The 17,839-nt window shown below is 40.3% G+C and overlaps 1 protein-coding gene across 2 annotated transcripts in view; it reads right to left on the bottom strand.

Annotated features, from left to right (window-relative positions):
• The window catches only part of SNCA (synuclein alpha), a 363,343-nt gene that overhangs the window by 308,788 nt on the left and 36,716 nt on the right, over positions 1 to 17,839 (bottom strand). The gene's annotated exons all lie outside the window — the stretch shown is intronic.

Below are 17,839 nucleotides of genomic sequence, written 5' to 3'. Positions count from 1 at the left end.
AGGTGCTACCATGACATCAATCTGACTTCCCTGGGTAGATGACCTCACTAATTTGTCCTGGAACCCCAACTTTCCAAAGCATTGCCCCACTAGGGAAGGTAAAAATAGGCTGGGGGTAGCGATTGACCTGCGATACCCATGTCCAGTGGAGAAGCAATTACAGAAGCCAAAACTTCCACCTTCCACACCCCATAATGATCCTGGGTCCATGCTCCCAGAGGGATAAAGAACAGGAAATCTTTCAATGGAGGAGATGGGATATGGAACTCTAGTGGAGGAACTGTGTGGAACTGTACTCCTCTTATACTATGGTCTTGTTGATCATTATTAAATAAAAAAATATATAGTTCTTTTAAAGACTAAAAAAAAAAGAAGAAGAAGGATCCCGGTGCTTGTGCACCTAGTTAAGTGTACACAGCACAGTGCACAAGGACCCAAATTCAAGGCCCTGGTCCCCACCTGCGAGGGTGGGAAAGAATCTTCACAAGTGGTGAAGCAGGACTGCAGGTGTCTCTGCCTCTTTCCCTCGCTACTTCTTCCTTGACTCTCAAGTACTTTCTATCTCTATCCAATAATATATAAATAATTAAAAATTTTTAAAAAGATAAGAAATATTCAGTATTGATGAAAATTTGAAAAAGGGAAACACTAGTTCATTAACAGTGATCATACAATTGGGACAGACATTATGGATAATAGGGATTTTTCTTAAAAAATGAATATGGAAATCTCATCTGATTAAAAACAATTTTACTTCTGGGTATTTTTCCCTATAGATATCTGAAAGATTCAAATAATTTGTGAGATGCAGGCAGCAGTTAATGGCTTTAAGTATAGCTGTTGACAAATGAGCAGAAATTTTCATCTCCTCAAAATTGCTGTTTTTGCAACTATCTTTAAGTGCTTGCATGTTTTTTTATTCTTTTGGTGGATTTTTATTATACCATTTAAAATTCACTGATATTTTATTATATTCAATCTCTTAGTAAGCCATGCAGTAATGTTATTTCATGTTCTCTATTAAATTAATTGGTATTAAAAATTAATTAATTGATTAGTTAACTAATATCTCAAAGACTATATATGCTCCAATGCTCAGTGCAGTGGGATTCATGACAGTCATGAGATGGAGGAGACACTAGTGTTGATTGATGGCTCTGTAAAGGAATATATGCATATGTGTTTACATATGGAATACACGTAGAATAAAAATCAATATATAATTAACTGGAGTACATACTATGGAATATTAGTCAGCCATGAGAAAGAAAAATGCTCAAATGCTCATTTTGACAACATGGGTAGACTTGTCTGATAGTGGAATGGGTAAATGTCAGTCAAGGCTACACACTTCAGTTATAAGTTCCCAGGATCAATTAGCCAGCATTTTGCCATAGTTAATGGCATATGTGTTGCACCTGTACTGTCACTGAAGAAGATAAAATGACAGTTTGCAGGTGAGGATATGTTAATTCATGTGATGGTGGCCACATTTCACAATATTGACACATATTGAATCATGCTACTATATGGCATATTTCTCACACTCAGTGAACTAAATACAGCTTTTGTTTCTTGGTATAACATCAATGAAGTTGGAAATGGGTATTTTTCAATACCTTTATCTCTGCTAGCCATTAAAATGTAGTATTTGCAGAGACTAAAAATTACATATTGTACTCACATAACAACTAATTGACTGAGATACAAAGGTTTGAAACTAATATTGTTAAAATGTTAGAGATAAGCCTAAGTCAACACTTTACCTAATTTCTCTGCACAAATACATTTTGCTTAGTATCACTTGAAAATAATCAGAGGAATGACAGCTCAGAGGTAATAAATAAAAGCTCTGAGCTAACACCCATAGAAGGTTTACATGTTCTAGCATTAGATATGCTAGGAGTGAATGATTTCCAAGAAGCCAAGTTCAAAGCTATATGTTAATTACTTGACAAAATTCCCAGTAGGGCAAAGCCTAAATGTAGTTCAGTGAGAATAATATATAGATTTATTATAAAGGCAGCAATCAGGCCAAGAGTGTCTGACTTCCAAACCACAGCCAGAAAGAGAGAGAGAGAGAGAGAGAGAGAGAGAGAGAGAGAGAGAGAAAGAAAGAAAGAAAGAAAAGGAAAGGATGGAGGGAGGGAGGGAGGAAGAAAGAGGAAGGAAGGGAAGAAGGGAAGGAGGGAGACTCAGACTGAACTGAATGGAACAGCCAAGAAGGCTGAGAAATCACAGACCATGAGTTAGTTGGCTATAGTCATCTGTCATTCTCCTTGATGACTATCCTCTTTTTACCACTTCCTTAAATTACAGAATCACATACAACACTAACTATTTACTCAGGTTGAAATTTAAATTTTTCTTATCTTGTTCCCTAGATCTTAAAATATCTCCTAGGCTTGAGAAGTCTGAAGAACACAGGAGGACCTTGGATATTCTTCTCAGCCTCCAGTAGCATAACTCAGATGGCAAAGCCTTACTGATGTCTGCTTAAGTGTTCCTGTCCTTTCATCACAAAGTAAAGTGCTATTTACTTGTCAAATATATGTGTAAGCCAAAATGATTTCTTTTCTCATTGTAACAAAGCTTTTGTGCTTTTTTTTTTTTTTTTTTGTAAAAAGAGATTTTGGAAAGTGGATAGTACGCATTCCAAAACATTTTGTCTCATGGATATTCTAATAAATATGTCATTTCTACACAGTAGGTACAAAATTCTTGCTAGAAAATAATTAGTTTTGGGGTGCCAAAAACTCTCTCATGTGAATAAAAATATGGAAAAGTAATTTCAGTTTTATACAATATTTCAATATCTATTCATGATATTAAATAATCATGTAAAGTTACTTGATTATTTGTGTGACACATAATATATTATAAAGTACTGCCATCAGGATGCTGGCCAGGCTTCCCTGGACTGAAGACCCCACCAATGCGTCCTGGAGCTCTGCTTCCCCAGAGACTCACCCTACTAGAGAAAGAGAGAGGCAGACTGGGAGTATGGATCAACCAGTCAACGCCCATGTTCAGTGGGGAAGCAATTACAGAAGCCAGACCTCCCACCTTCTGCAACCCATAATGACCTTAGGCCCATGCTCCCAGAGGGATAGAGAATGGGAAAGTTATTGGGGAGGGGATGGGATATGGAGATTGCGTGGAGGGAATTGTGTGGAATTGTACCCCCACCATCTTATGATTTTGTTAATGTCTCATTTCTTAAATTAAAAAAAATTCATTCATAAAAAATATATATTATAAAGTACTTAAATGAATCAGCAGAACAGTAAAAATTTTCTTGAACATTTGCAATATTACCAGAAAATTAAACTAAAGGAATCAATGTATTTGAGGAAGTGTAAGAAAACTAATAATGGGGGCAGGCAGTGGCACACCCAGTAGAGTGTACACAGTTACACAGTACCATTCACAAGGACCTGGGTCCAAGCCTCTGGTTCCCACCTCCAGGAGCAGTGAAGCTGGGCTACAGGTGTCTCTTTTTCTCTCTTCTTCTCTGTCTTCCTTTCCCTCTCAATTTTTCTGTCTCTCTCCAAAAGGAACAAACAAACAACAAAAAAAGGACAAATAATTGCCACTGGGAGCAGTGGATTGCTGGTGCAGGCACTGAGCCCCAGCAATAACCCTTGTTGGCAATAAAAAAGAAAGAAAGCAAAAGAAACTGTAACATATTTATAGTAGGAAGAAAACATTGCTACCTAGAGTGCAGTCTCTTCACATAAAAGATAAAAAAACAAAACAAACAAAACTGTGTTTGAGAGTCATGTGTTTGAAACAAAGGCTTTTTTCTCACCACAGAAACGATATCTAATGCTTCTATTTCCCAAGGCTAACTTCAAACAGTCACTCTCATCCATGACAACAAGAAACAGTCAAGCACTATATATTTAATCAAGAAATATGAAAGGTTTGTTCTCAAGACTCAGGTTTCTCTAGTAATTGCCTTGACTCTCCTGATTTTCTGTAAAACAATGAAAAGACTGAAGGACACAGGCAGGGGATGGGGAGCCCTGGGCAAAAGCATGGACAGGGTGTGGTAAACTGCACCAGAGCAAAGCACTCAGGGGAAGGAGGAAGAAGGAAAAGATGGAAGAGACATTGGGGTTCAGGGGTATCTCCTAGACTCCTATCAAAGAGAGAAAATATCCTGTGCCTCTGTGTTAAAGACTATACTATAAGCCAGGCAGAGACTCACCTGGATAAACACTGACATTACAGTGAGCAAGAACCCAGGTTCAAGCCCCAGGTCCCCACCTACAGAGGGAAAATAGATTGAATGTCTCAAGCATTTTAATGCATAAACTTCAGTTCTAAGTATATATTCCTTCAAACTAAGCACTTAAGGTTTCAAATTCATAAACTGATTGAATTTTAACACTGGGCTTAGATTGTTAATGCATTTCTAATAATAACTTTTCTTTTCTTTTTAAGTATTTTATTTATTTTATTTTTGAGAGAAATACAGAGAGAGAAAGACACAGAGAGAAACAACAGAGCAAAACATAGTTCTGTCTTATGGTGGTGTGGGGGACTGAACCTGAGACTCTGAAGCCTCAGGCATGAAAGTCTCTTTACATAACCATTGTGCTATCTACCCCGACCCATAATAACTTTTTTTGAAATACTAAATTACCTGTAATCTTAGAGAAAGAAGACCAGTAACAACCAGTCTTCTCAGTATATAAGATATAGTTATTTGTAAATAGCATTAAATGGCATAAATCATGGTAAAGTCTTGTATAGTACAGTAAATCTTAACCACAGGATTTTCAAAGTACATCAAGTTCCCAAAGAACTTGGTTATAACAATAACTATCTACTGCCTTCTTAAACTCTATGACATCAAGGAACCTTCCTCATTGTCTATAAAACCCATTTTTTTTCCCAGTCCTGAAACCTCTGGGGCTTTGCTCACTTTCCTCCATGATTCTCTTGATCCATAACATTTGATCCTGAATCTGCTGATCTCAACCTAATCAATGTAACCAGTGCCACCTCAACATGTCTCACTTCAGACTGTGTCCATAGATGGCGGAATGTCAACCCAACAGTTTCGTACTCTGGTGAGAACTTTCCTAGCTCATAGGACTCCATAGTTCCATTCTGGGTGGTACAATTTGTAACAAAGTTACAGAACCTAGATATAGACCAGGGTCCCTGAGATAGGGCACACATGCACACATATGCATAAGTTGTGGGAAATATATACCTTAAAGTCAAAGTGTACAATAGTCTATAGTGACTCAATAAGTGAAGAAAGTAGAAAGACTTAATAAAAAGACACCACAAAATACTTAATCAAATAGTTTCTACTTAGACCTAGACACCCTCCTCACCTATTTCCTATTTTACATCCCTCTAAGTCTAACCCTGTCAGATAAAGAAAGCAAGGACTACAAAAGCTAGATAAGAGCAAGAGACCAGCATACTTTAATGATGGCCCTTTTGGTCACTATCAGACCACCCCATCATCCAGGGCCCTAGTCAGGGAATCCTGGGATTCCCACATAGATATTATGGACCTAGACCTCTAAAAGATTCCTCTCTCCATTATCACTCACTAACCATCTCCATCAGGAACAACATCAGAAACCTTCTTGTGGGCCTCTACAGGGTAGAAACTGCCCCACTCTCCAAAGGGAAGCTGGGCTAACATACTTTGCCACTAAAGGGAGACAGGTCCTGAAATGAGTGAAGCCATCTAAAATGTTCCTAGCTCTGACCTTGGAATGTGGAGGTTACACAGGCTCCTGTACTAAATATGAATAGACATGGGACCTAGGTCAGATCAATGGGGTTTACAGCTAACAGTATTTACATACTTTTCCCCTCTTTAGGAACTACTCTCTGCCCTAATCCAGCTTTCTAGTCCTATTTCCAAGTCTGACACCATCTCCCCTGACAATACTTTTAACCCACCTGCATGTTAGCTGTCAGGCTCAGGCAAAAACTAGTAAAGTCATGAGTCCCTCAGAATATACCTAAAATAGACTTTCTACCTTCTTCTAACATGAGGACTACAAATCTCATCTTCTATCTTCTTAACCTTTAGGTTCCTGATTATTAAACAATGTGTTCTGTTTTATATCTTAATATTTCTCAGCCACCAAGTTGCAGGTGCTACCATGACATCAATCTGACTTTCCTGGGCAGATGACCTCACCAATTTGTCCTGGAACCCCAACTTTCCAAAGCCCTGCCCTACTAGGGAAGGTAGAAACAGGCTTGGGGTAGCGACTGACCTGTGATTTGTGTAAATATACCTTTTGTTGACCTGCTTATTTCTGTAGTGTGGTAATGGTTCCTGGAGGAAAAAGTGTCTTGCTAATGAGTAGTTCTGACCCAGCTATCATCAAATGAGGACACTGATGCCTCCAAATTGCTTTTATCTGGAAAAATTTAAAGGGCCTAGAAATGAAAAATGACTGCCAAACTTCAAGAAATCAGATCTTCCTCTACCGCCTGGTTCAGCAATACATTCCTCCTCTCTGGGTGGTTTAAGTTATAGACACATTTGAAGAGAAATAAAGGCCTATGGAATCTTAATATTCCATGGAGTTATTTCTAGAATGCTGATTATTACAGTTTGAAAAAGGGGTGTACACTCCTGAAATTAATGCAGACATCTAGAATGTCTATCATCTAAGGGTTTATTTCCTAGAAGGCACCATGGAGAGTTGCACAAAACCACAGGGGGAACATTTACAAGTGGACACAGTACAGTAGTCTGACTGGTATGGCTATGGCATAAACTATCCCATAACTGGGCTACTAGGCCCATCTTGGTCAGATGCCCCTGGTAAGATCCAGTGAAACATTTGTTCCATGTATTCCCAATAGCCCAATACCTGGACAGAAAGTCAGAGTGGCCTGAATGAGAAAGATAAAATTGGGATAATCTCACTCATAGACAGAAGTTGAGAAATAAGAACATCAGGAAAAACACAAAGCAGAACTCGAACTGGAGTCGGTATATGGGACCAAAGTAAAGGACTCTGGAAGGGTGGGGACTTTCAGGTCCTAGAACATGATAGTATAGGACCATAAACATACCACATATCAAAACACTCTAAAAGTTTAAAATCATGACATTAAAATACCTTGAAATTATAGTATCAACAAATGTCAGTGACCTGAACTCACCTATCAAAAGGCACAGAGTAGGAAGATGGATCTGAAAACACAACCCAACCATATCTTGTCTGCAGGAATCCCACCAAACTCAACAAGACAAACACAGACTCAAAGTGAAAGGGTAGAAAACTATCATACAAGCCAATGGACCACAAAAAAAGAGCAGGGACAGCTATGCTTATATCTGATAAAATAGACCTTAAAATAAATAAAATTTAAAAAGACAAGGATGGAAATTACTGTTCAGAGGATCAGTCAATCAAGAGGACTTAATGATTTATTAACATCTATGAACCCAATGAGAGGCCATCTATATACATCAAACATCAAAGAGCTACAGAAATATATTAACAGAAACACAGTAATAGATCTCACATAATGAACACAAAGCTAATTTAGCTCTATCATATTACAATCTAGAACTCATTCATGGCATGATTATTATTTAGGGATTCCTTAAATCTGTAATGAATGGACTTAATAACTGTTAAAATGTCCATAACATGTGTTCCCAGGGAGCCACTACAATTTGGTGTTTTAACTGGATGAATCAATACATGGAGCCTGTATCCTGCCTTCTTTTGTTAGGAGGCTCTAAGCCTGAGTTACTTGGGCTGTCAGAGAGGGATAAAATTCAGCTGCTCTCTTCCAAAAAAGCAGCCATGGCTGCACAAAAGTCAGGGTGAAATCTGTTCATGTTGGAAGAAGGACTGACACCCAAGATTGCCTCAAACATCTGCAGTGGAGTAGACTAGAAAAATGTCCTCTTCAATATTCCAAGAGAAGAAAAAAAAAAACACCACTCCTGGGGGAGATCCAATTTGGGAGTATATGTGTGATATTTCAATTTACTTTAGGGTAGGAACCTGCAGCTAGAAATCTGCCCTTACCAAAGGTGACAGAATTCAAGTAGGTCCTTGAATTAGCTCTTGTAGATATTCAACTGCTTTGCCATGTGCATGCCCCAGGTTCTAACAAGCCCCCACTGTTGCTGTGGTCTTAGTCTGCATCTCTTTCTCTCTGCATCTCTCTCTCTCTCCCCCTTCCTCTATCTATAACTAAATTCCTGAGCCCTATTTGTAAATAATATCACTTCTTAAAAAGATCTTGAAATATTTATTTTTGTTTTGACCTTTATTGAGAGAAGGGAAGCCTATAGAAATAAAGACATAAAATCATTTAGAAAGATTTCCTGTGGGGCCAGGCAGTAGTATACCTGGTTAAGTCCACATAGTACTAAGTTCAAGGACTCCTGCAAGGGCATAGGTTTAAGCCCCCACTCTCCACCTGTAGGAGGTTCGCTTCACAAGTAGTGAAGCAGGTCTGCAGATATCTTTCTCCTTCTCTCTTTATCTCCCCCTCCTCCCTCAATTTCTCTCTGTCTAATCTAATAAAATGGAAAAAATGGTCGCCAGGTGCAGTGGATTTATAGTGCCAGCACCAAGCCCCAGTAATAATGGAGGCAAAAAAAAAAGAAGAAGAAAGAAAGGAAGGAAGGAAGAAAGGAAGGAAGGAAGGAAAAAGAAAGATTTCTTGTGACTAAAGAAATGTCTTGACCTCTGGTGCCACATGTACCACAGTGACATTCTGGTATGCATGTATGTATGTATATATATATGTGTGTGTGTGTGTGTGTGTGTGTGTATGTATGGATCTATCTATCTATCATCTTTTATGAAACTCTCATATGAAATAGAAATAAATCTTATAAAAATTTTCCTAAAATGCATGTCAATCTCACTGTTAATCTTTTACATGTGATAAAATGTCATAACTTGGAAAAGACATTGGACTCTCAAACCTGAAGTTCTGGGTTCAATCCCTGGCATCACAATACCAGAGTGATATTCTGGTTCTCTCTTTCATCAGTCCATCATTCAGTTAGTAAATTTTGTATACTGATATTTATGTTATTTTTATTTTTGATGTTTCAAGTTTATGAAGCCTGATTATTTCATGCTCAGATATGAACATAAGCAAAACTCAGAGACATTTAAGTAATTTTTTTAATACAGAAACTTTTACTTTTTTACTGAGAATAGAGTAGTACCCCAGGAGGTAGTGTAGTGGATTAAGTGTCAGATTTCCAAGAATGAAGCTGTGAGCTCCATCACACATGGCATCACACATGACAGTATGATTCTCTGGTTCCTTCTGCCTCCCTCACCAGACAATATAACACCATAAATCAATGTACAATTTTAAAAATAAAGAGAAGGAGGGGCCAGGCGGTGACGCACCTGGTTGAGTGCACATATTGCAATGCGCAAGGACCCAGGTTCAAGCCCCCAGTTCCCACCAGCAGGAGGAAAGCTTTGCGAGTGGTGAAACAGTGCTGCAGGTGTCTGTCTTTCTCCCTCTCTATCACCCCCTTCACTCTCAATTTCTGGCTGTCTCTATCCAATAAATAAATAAAGATCGAGAAAAAAGAAAGAAAATTATCAACAAAAAATAGAGGGATAAAAATACTAGTAATCCATAAAACAGCAATTGATTCACTTCAATTGGGGCATTTTAATTTTTAATATTAATTATTCTTTTGAGTGGAAAAAAAACATTATCTCTGCCTTCAGAAAGTTCCTTGTCAAATTTTGTAAATAAATCATGAAGCAAAGTATGTATCTAACACTACAATATTTATGAAACAAACCTTATCAGAACATGCCAAGGCAACATCAGTTAGTCAGTTAGGGGCAATGGAAGAGGCAGGAGAACCAGGATGATTCCTGAAGGCTGTGTACTCAGTTCTAACAGCTGACTTACTCTGCAGGAGAAAGAGCACTCTATATGGAAAGAGAAAGATCAGTCAGAGCACCACTCTGTTACATACAGTTCCAGAGACTGAACCCTGAGTCTCTCAGGAAAGCAAGACCAGTGCTCGACCAGCTGGCCGATTTCCCTCTGTACCAGATACACATTTTAGTTGTCAGACAGACAACTTACAGCAACATAAAAATGTGCACACATCCTGAAATTCCCCAGGCCAGGAGAAATGATTTGAGTGTGATGCTGCCATATTGTGGAACTTCTCAGATGGCCTTACAAAGGATGTGAAAGATAGAAATCTGTAATTACTATGCTCTCTCCATTTATAAGTTTTATCACTCAAAAGAATGTGAGATGTATTTTTTGGGAGTGAGGCGATAGTGTAGTGGGTTAAGTGCATGTGGCGCAAAGCACAGGACGTAAGGATCATCGCAGTTCGAGCTCCCGGCTCCCCACCTGCAGGGGAGTCGCTTCACAGGTGGTGAAGCAGGTCTGCAGGTGTCTATCTTTCTCTCCCCCTCTGTCTTCCCCATCTCTCTCCATTTCTCTCTGTCCTATCCAACAATGACATTAATAACTACAACAACAATAAAAAAGCAATAAGGGCAACAAAAGGGAAAATAAATAAAAATTTTAAAAATTAAAAAAAAAACATTTTTTCCCTTACCTGGAGGTGAAGAATGAATTTGGTATATTAACTGTTCTGGGCTTCACTGTTGATGCACACAGATAATGTTATTACTTGAGATGGGGAAATAGAGGTAATGGGGTAGATACCAAGAATTAAAAAAAAAAGAAAGAATATCCATCTGTATGAGTAATATGACATTAAGCAATTCTAAATATTTGAGGCACGATGCTTGTAGGACACATTCAACACTCAGGCACATTATTGTTTGGAGTGAATTATCCAACACAATTATTGCACATGATAACTTTCAAGTTGGCAAATTGAAAAGAGTAAAAAGAACAGATGAGTTGTATATTTTATTTATTTAGTTATTTATTTCACAGTCAGGGCTTCAGATATTTTTCAGATAAAAGGGAGAGATCGGGAAAGAGGGGAGAGTGAGAGAGAACAACAGAGCACTACTCTAGTACATGAGATGCCGGGAATCAAACTCAGAACCTCAGGAACCCAAATCTGCTCTTCACCAGTTGGGCCACCCTCCTTCCCAGCTCTACATGTCAGTGGCCTAATTGCAATGTAAGTCTCATGCCTGTCTCACTGGACAGTGCAGGTACAGAAAGGATGACAGGAAACACACATCAAGTACCCACCAAAGGCAAAACACTGTAGTCAGAACTTGGGAACCCAAGGGGGGTAAATCACAGCATCATACTGAAGAAGTCACAATAAAGCATGAAAAAAAAAAAAGACTTGGAAGTGAACAGATATTCCACATAAGAAACTACCTCCGGAAGGTCTACAGGTGTGGTATAAGCAACTCGTTACATCACTGATAGCAAGGATCCAGTGATCTTGGAGAAGACTGTGTCTCAGGCATTTAAGATTTTAAAAAAATGGAAACTGGGCACAAAAGATACAAATACACACAAAGGCCAGTTTGTTCTTGCAACAATGGGTCAACCAGCATTGGAGACTTTGTATGGTAGATGATGAATTTGCTGCTTGTTTTAGAGACTAATGCTTAAACATATGAAGAAATAAAGGGCACACATGTTAGTAACATTGAATCAAAAAGGAAAACACTTAGATATGCATTTAATAACATGAACTGGCCATCAGTAGGTGAGGAGTCAGCTAAATGTGTCTGAATGGGGAGGGGTGGGCACAGAAGCATAGGGGGCAGCTACATGTCTATGGGATGAAGAGATAGGTCACAGAGGGAAGTAAAACCAAGGTCTTTGCACCAGCACAGGCATTAGTGGAGGAGAGGACTCCCCACTAATGGAAGAGATGAGAGACACATTAGAAGAGGCAATGAAACACCAGAATACTGGAATCACTTTGTGACTAAATGTGGGAATAGGGATTCTAAATGTGCCAAAGAGCATATCTTGTATGTCAAAGGGTAAATGCTAAAGTCAGCTGTGATGGCTGGGATGTAAGGGCTTCTCATTTAGAAGGGAGGTGGGTTCATTATAAACTTCCTAAAGTCATGTAATAGATTGGTACCTAAATATAATATGCATAAGTATGAGTGTACATTGGGAGAGAGATCCTACTGGAAATAAACAAGGTAGGGGCAGCGAGATTGCTCACTGGGACAGAAAGGCTGGTTTTCTGTGTGCTTGACCCAGATTCCAGTCTGGTTTCCACTGCACTGGAGGATGCTTAGAAGCTGTAGTCTCCCTTCCCCCCCCCCATATATATGAAAAAGCCAGCCTGTTGTAGTCAAGCCCCAGCAAAGACAGAAAGAAAGAAGAGAGAGGGAGAGAGAAAAGTACAAAGGAAAAAAGTCATGAGGCTATAAGACAATTCTGAAGGTAAAAGCACAAATTTCAAAAAAGAGATCCAGAATTTATAGAGCAGACTAAAAGCCTAATAATGAAATGTAACAGTTTTATCTAGGCAATGCTCTAGGGAGTACACTAGAGATGAATAAATATCAACTAGGTAGAAAGGTCGTTGAGTATTGTAACGCGCACACATATACAACTACCTAAATGTCAGGCTTATAATGTCACAGTTATAGTACTATGTACACCATAGCTTTCTACTATCTCAGAGTAAAAACACTAGAGAAAATAAAGGGCAGTGAGGAAGGACAGATGGTGAAACCTGGACTGGGTGTGGGGTACTGCACCAGAGCAAAGGACTCTGGGGAAGGAGGGGAAGGAACAGGATGGAGGAACCCGGGGTCCTGGTGTGTCTCCTAGACATCAACCAAGGGGAGAGGAGAGGCTGTGCCTGTGTGTTAAAGACTATGCTGTTAAACCATTAACCTTCAATAGAAGAAAGAAAACAGTAGAGAGGGGAGTCGGGCAGTAGCACAGCAGGTTAAGCGCAAGGACCAGCTTAAGGATCCTGGTTCAAGCCCTTGGCTCCCCACCTACAGGGGAGTCACTTCACAGGCTGTGAAGCAGGTCTGCAGGTGCCTATCTTTGTCTCCCCCTCCTCTCTCCATTTCTCTCTGTCCTAACAACAACGACATCAATAACAACAATAATAACTGCAACAACAATAAAAAGTAAAAAACAACAAGGGCAACAATAGGGAAACTAAAATTTTTTTTTAAAAAAAGAAAACAGTAGAGAGATGTTTACACAACCATGAAGACCTTTGTTCTAATGTATTCCTGTCCATGTTCTGCCTAACTCAATTGACTATGATCTGACTATTGTGTGCACCCTTCATTAACAAAGTCTTGTATGCATAGTTAAATTACTTACATATAATCCTCATATGTAAATTATTTATTCATAACTCACTGTATAACTTCCACAAGGATTTCTTTAAAGACAAACCAGGGCTGCTAAGTATTAAGCACTTTGGGTGGATTTCAGTAAACTTCGTAAACATTAGTAGACATGTCTGGGGACCAAAGAAACAGCTCCTGTGCTGCTCTGCTATGTGTGTTATGTGTGCAGCCCAGAGTCAAGCTCAGCTTCCAGCATACCAAAGGGAGACTCAGCGCTGAGGTGTCTCTCTCTCTCTCTCCTCCCTCTCTCTCCCTCTCCCTCTCCCTCTCTGTATATAAAACAAAGAACAGACCTTTGTATATCTAGCTATATTTAGACCTTTGTATATTATATTTTGAGGCCTTTGTATATTTAGCATTACCCATGACATGTCTGTCATATAAAAAAAATATATTATCTTTATTTATTGGATAGAGACAGGCAGAAATTAACAGGGTGGGAGAAGACAGAGAGGGAGAGAGAAAGACACCTGCAGTCCTGCTTCATTACTCCTGAAGCTTTCCCCCTGCAGGTGGAGACTGGGCGGGGGGGGGGGGGGGGCTTGAACTCAGGTCCTTGTGCACTGTAGCATGAGTAATCAACCAGGTGTGCCACTACCTGCCCCCCCCCCCGCAGTGTCTGTCATTTTTCACAGATTTTCTTTCTTTCTGCAGTGGTGTGTGCTGGTTTCTCCCCTTTTCCCCTTTAGAAGCTCTCTGCCCCTGCACAATGATGGTTCTCAGCCTTGGCACCTGGCACATTTTGTTGTTAAAATTTCGGAGGCTCTTGCCGGGCCGGCTAGCTTCACGGCGGGTAACAGAGACGCGGAGACAACGGCTGGGCAGGGAAGCTGTATTTCTTTATTCAGGAACAACGATTCATAAACTAACACAAACTAATCACCAAACAGAACTCTGCTGTCTCTTTGTGGCGGCGCAAGCACTCTCTCTTTTTCTCTCGAACTCAGGAACCCTCTCCCTTACTCTCGAACTCATGAACTCTCGTACTCGGGAACCCTCTGAAACTCTTCCACTGTGGAACTCTCTCTTACTCTGTAACCCTGAAACTCTCGAACTCCGGAACTCAGGAACTCTGTCACTCTCTGACTCAGGAACCCTCTCTCTGGGTTCCTTTGGGCGGGGCCAAGCAGGCCCGCGAAATTAACAGGACTCATCCAATTCTCTTGGCGGGGGAGGGCTAGAACAAACCAATGTAAAGCATACGACAACATTTAAACTGGGCAATTCTTTGCTGTGGGGAGTTATCCTCAGTACTGCAGGACACTGAGCAGAAAACCCACTTCCCATTCCCTGGAGGTGTTTGGAGGCACTCCCTGACCTACTGAGTGGAGACAACCAGAAAGTCTTCTGGGAGCAAGACTGTCCCCTGCTGAGGACTAGTAGTTCCACCATGGTTCTTCTGTGTCTCCTCCATTACTGGTTGTGTCCACTGGGAGCATCAGAGGAAGAATGCAGGGAGAAGGGAACTGAGATCAGATGGTTTGTTGACCCTCTGTCAAGTCAGTGCCTACAGACTCTTAGTGCAAAGAGATCTCCCCACCTACCCCCCCCACCAGTCATCTTGTAATGTAAATCAGTCCTCTTTACACAGTCATTGAACAAGCATGGATTCTGTCTGTCTGCCTGCCAGCTCACCTGCCTGCCTGTCTGTCTGTCATCTAGCTACCTCTAAATCTATCTACTACATCCTTGCCCATGAAATTGAGTGATATCTCTCTCCCTCTCCCTCCCCCACCCCCTCTTCTGAGGTCTAGTGGTTGCAATGGAGTCACTGTTTCCACACAGAAGGACTACAGAGTTTATTGTGACTTTCTAATTCTAGCTAGCTAAGCCTTCACAATTAGTTTGTGGAGGTCCCCCCAAATTGCCTAATTTGTGCACACTACCTGTTTCCTTCAGAATTTATCATGGAGATGGGGTATGTCTACTTCAAAATATTTACCAAGAAGCAAAATGCCAAATAATCACTGACATATTTTTCCTGTATGTAGCAACCAGCCCCAGTCTTTGCAATGTCTTGCCCACAGCCTTCAAGAAGTCAGTAACTGACACCTATATTGCTTTTTATACTTTTATCAATGGAAATTGACTTTGAATAAAAAACAGTTGCTACAGACATGCCTCTGTCTTTACTATTCTCACATAAAATAGGCTGGTGCACTGATAATGAGAAGTAGCAATCGCCAGGAGTTGCAAGAAGAAAAAAAAAATCCCAGCAAGAAAATACTGGGGTGATAAAGAGATGATACTGTGTGGTGAGTTAGTAGGCAGGTGCTGTGAAGTTGCAGGGGAGCACAGACAGACGTTTGTTTGTTAAATTATCTAAGTGAGCCCACAAGAAGTCATCTAGTCCTTCCTCCCTTTTGCTTTCAAGTTTAGGCTTTTGTGGAAGTTACAGAAGTGACTGGGAAGCAGTCTTATGTGCAGAAGGATTTCAGCCTCTGGAGAAAAATATGCCAGACTATGAAAGAAAATGAGATTTGTCCCTTAAATCAACAGAGTAGTCTCGGAATCCAGGGAGGGTGATACCACAATCCCACAGCAGGAATTAGCTGCATACCCTGACACAACTAAACCTGAAAGAAGGAAGGAATGGAAATCATAGTATCCTTTCTGGGTCACATGGGAGCATCCAGTGTAAGCCCTTCTAGCACCTGTCATTGCACTGCTGGCCAAGCCTCTGTGCACCAATTTTCTGGGATGAAATGAAATACCTGCTCTTTCCTGGTTAACTTTTGAAAGAATGCATTAATGAAGAAGCCTTCTGAAACTCAAAAAAACTGTCTCCATAAATCCTACATCTGGATAATCACGTAGTATCTCTGATGTGGGGCACATGATATCCATATGGCAAGAGAAACAATGCAAAAGAAACAAGGGAGATAGCTCAGTAGTAGAGAGCAGGGCTTTCATGCCTGAGGCCCTGGGTTTAATCCCTGGCAGTAGATGTGTCAGAACTGAGCAGCTTTCTGGAACCCTCCTTCATTAAAAATAAGTAGAATAGTCTTTTAAAAAATATTATATGAATTGAAGCTTCTACTATTCTGTACCTTATTCAAAACCTGCAATATAAATTATTCTTTTTAAATTATATTTTTATTTAATGGATAGAAACAGAGAGAGATTGAGAGGGGTGGAGGGAAGATAGAGAGAGAAACAGAGAGACACCTGAAGTCCTGTTTCACTACTCATGAAGCTTCCCCCCTGTAGGTGGGGACCAGGGGCTTGAACCTGGGTCCTTGTGCACTGCAATGTGAATACTCAACCAGATGCGCTATCACCTAGCCTCTAAGCCTTATTTTATTATTATTTCTTTTTATTTCTTTTCCCTTTTTGTCTCCTTGATGTTGTAGTTATTATTATTGTTACTTCTGTCGTTATTGGCTAAGACAGAGAGAAATGGAGAGAGGAGGGGAAGAATTTTGGTCCATACCCCCAGAGGGATAAAGAATAGGGAAGCTTCCTGTGGAAGGGATGGGATGCAGAACTCTGGTATTGTACCCTTGTTACGTTACAATATTATTAATCAGTATTAAATCACTAATATATTTTTCTTAAGATTCCTCAGGCAACTTACTTAGAGGGCCAAGGTACCGAACAATCCATCAGGGCTCAGCAAAAGGAAACCATCTAAAATTGGGCATGTGCCCCACCCCAGTGGAGGACCATCTGGTGAGAGATCAGGAAACTGAGACTTTACCCCGTTAAGCACACAGAGAGATCTAGGCCACATGGACATCACTGGAGGAGAGCAGGAGGAGGAAGAAGAGGAGGAGGGGAGGAGGAGGAAGAAGAGGAGGAAAAGGAAAGGAGGATGAGGAGATGGGGAGAAGGAAGAGGGGAGGAGGACAGAAGGAAGAGAAGAGGAGGGGCAAATGAAGAGGGAGGAGGAGGAGGAGGAGAATGGGGAGGAGGAGGAAGAAGAGGAGCAGGGGAAAGGAGAGGGGAAGGAGAGGAGGGGAGGAGGAGGAGGAAGAGGAAGAGGAAGAGAGAAGGAGATGAAGAGGAAAAGAAGGAGAAAATTTGCTCCTGGCCACAAAGTTAACAACTTTAGCATAATTTCTTTCCACTTAGAAAGATAAAGAATGCCACATTAAATCATGCTTAACCAGGGGGACCATTTGTTCAATTCAAAGGATATCACTTACAATAGGACCACTGATGGCAAGGAAATGGTGGTACTCAAGGCAGGACTCCTATTTACTGAAGAATCTGGTTTAGAAAAATGGCCCTCTATTCATTCTTTTGACTTTATTTCTTTTATTAAAAAAAAGAAGAAATAGATATACAACAAGCTCATTCTACTCATGACCTTCAACGCCAGCAAGACTGAATAGAATAACAAGTTGTATTTATGGCAGAGCTGGTATCTGCTCTGTCTTGTTATCACGATTGTCCGACAGTTAAGAGGCTTGGAATAATTCCAGCTGTATAAAGAAGAAAGACATTGAACTAGGAGTCTGGAGTCTAAGACAGTTCTGGGAAGACTATTCCTTAACTAAATGGGATTGAAAACAAAATAAATTCATTGACTT

Source organism: Erinaceus europaeus, chromosome 3 (genome assembly GCF_950295315.1).
Source record: "Erinaceus europaeus chromosome 3, mEriEur2.1, whole genome shotgun sequence".
In the NCBI taxonomy this organism is placed as follows: Eukaryota; Metazoa; Chordata; class Mammalia; order Eulipotyphla; family Erinaceidae; genus Erinaceus; species Erinaceus europaeus.
The sequence above is the reverse complement of the archived record's forward strand: the minus strand, read 5'-3'. Positions and strand labels throughout refer to the sequence as shown.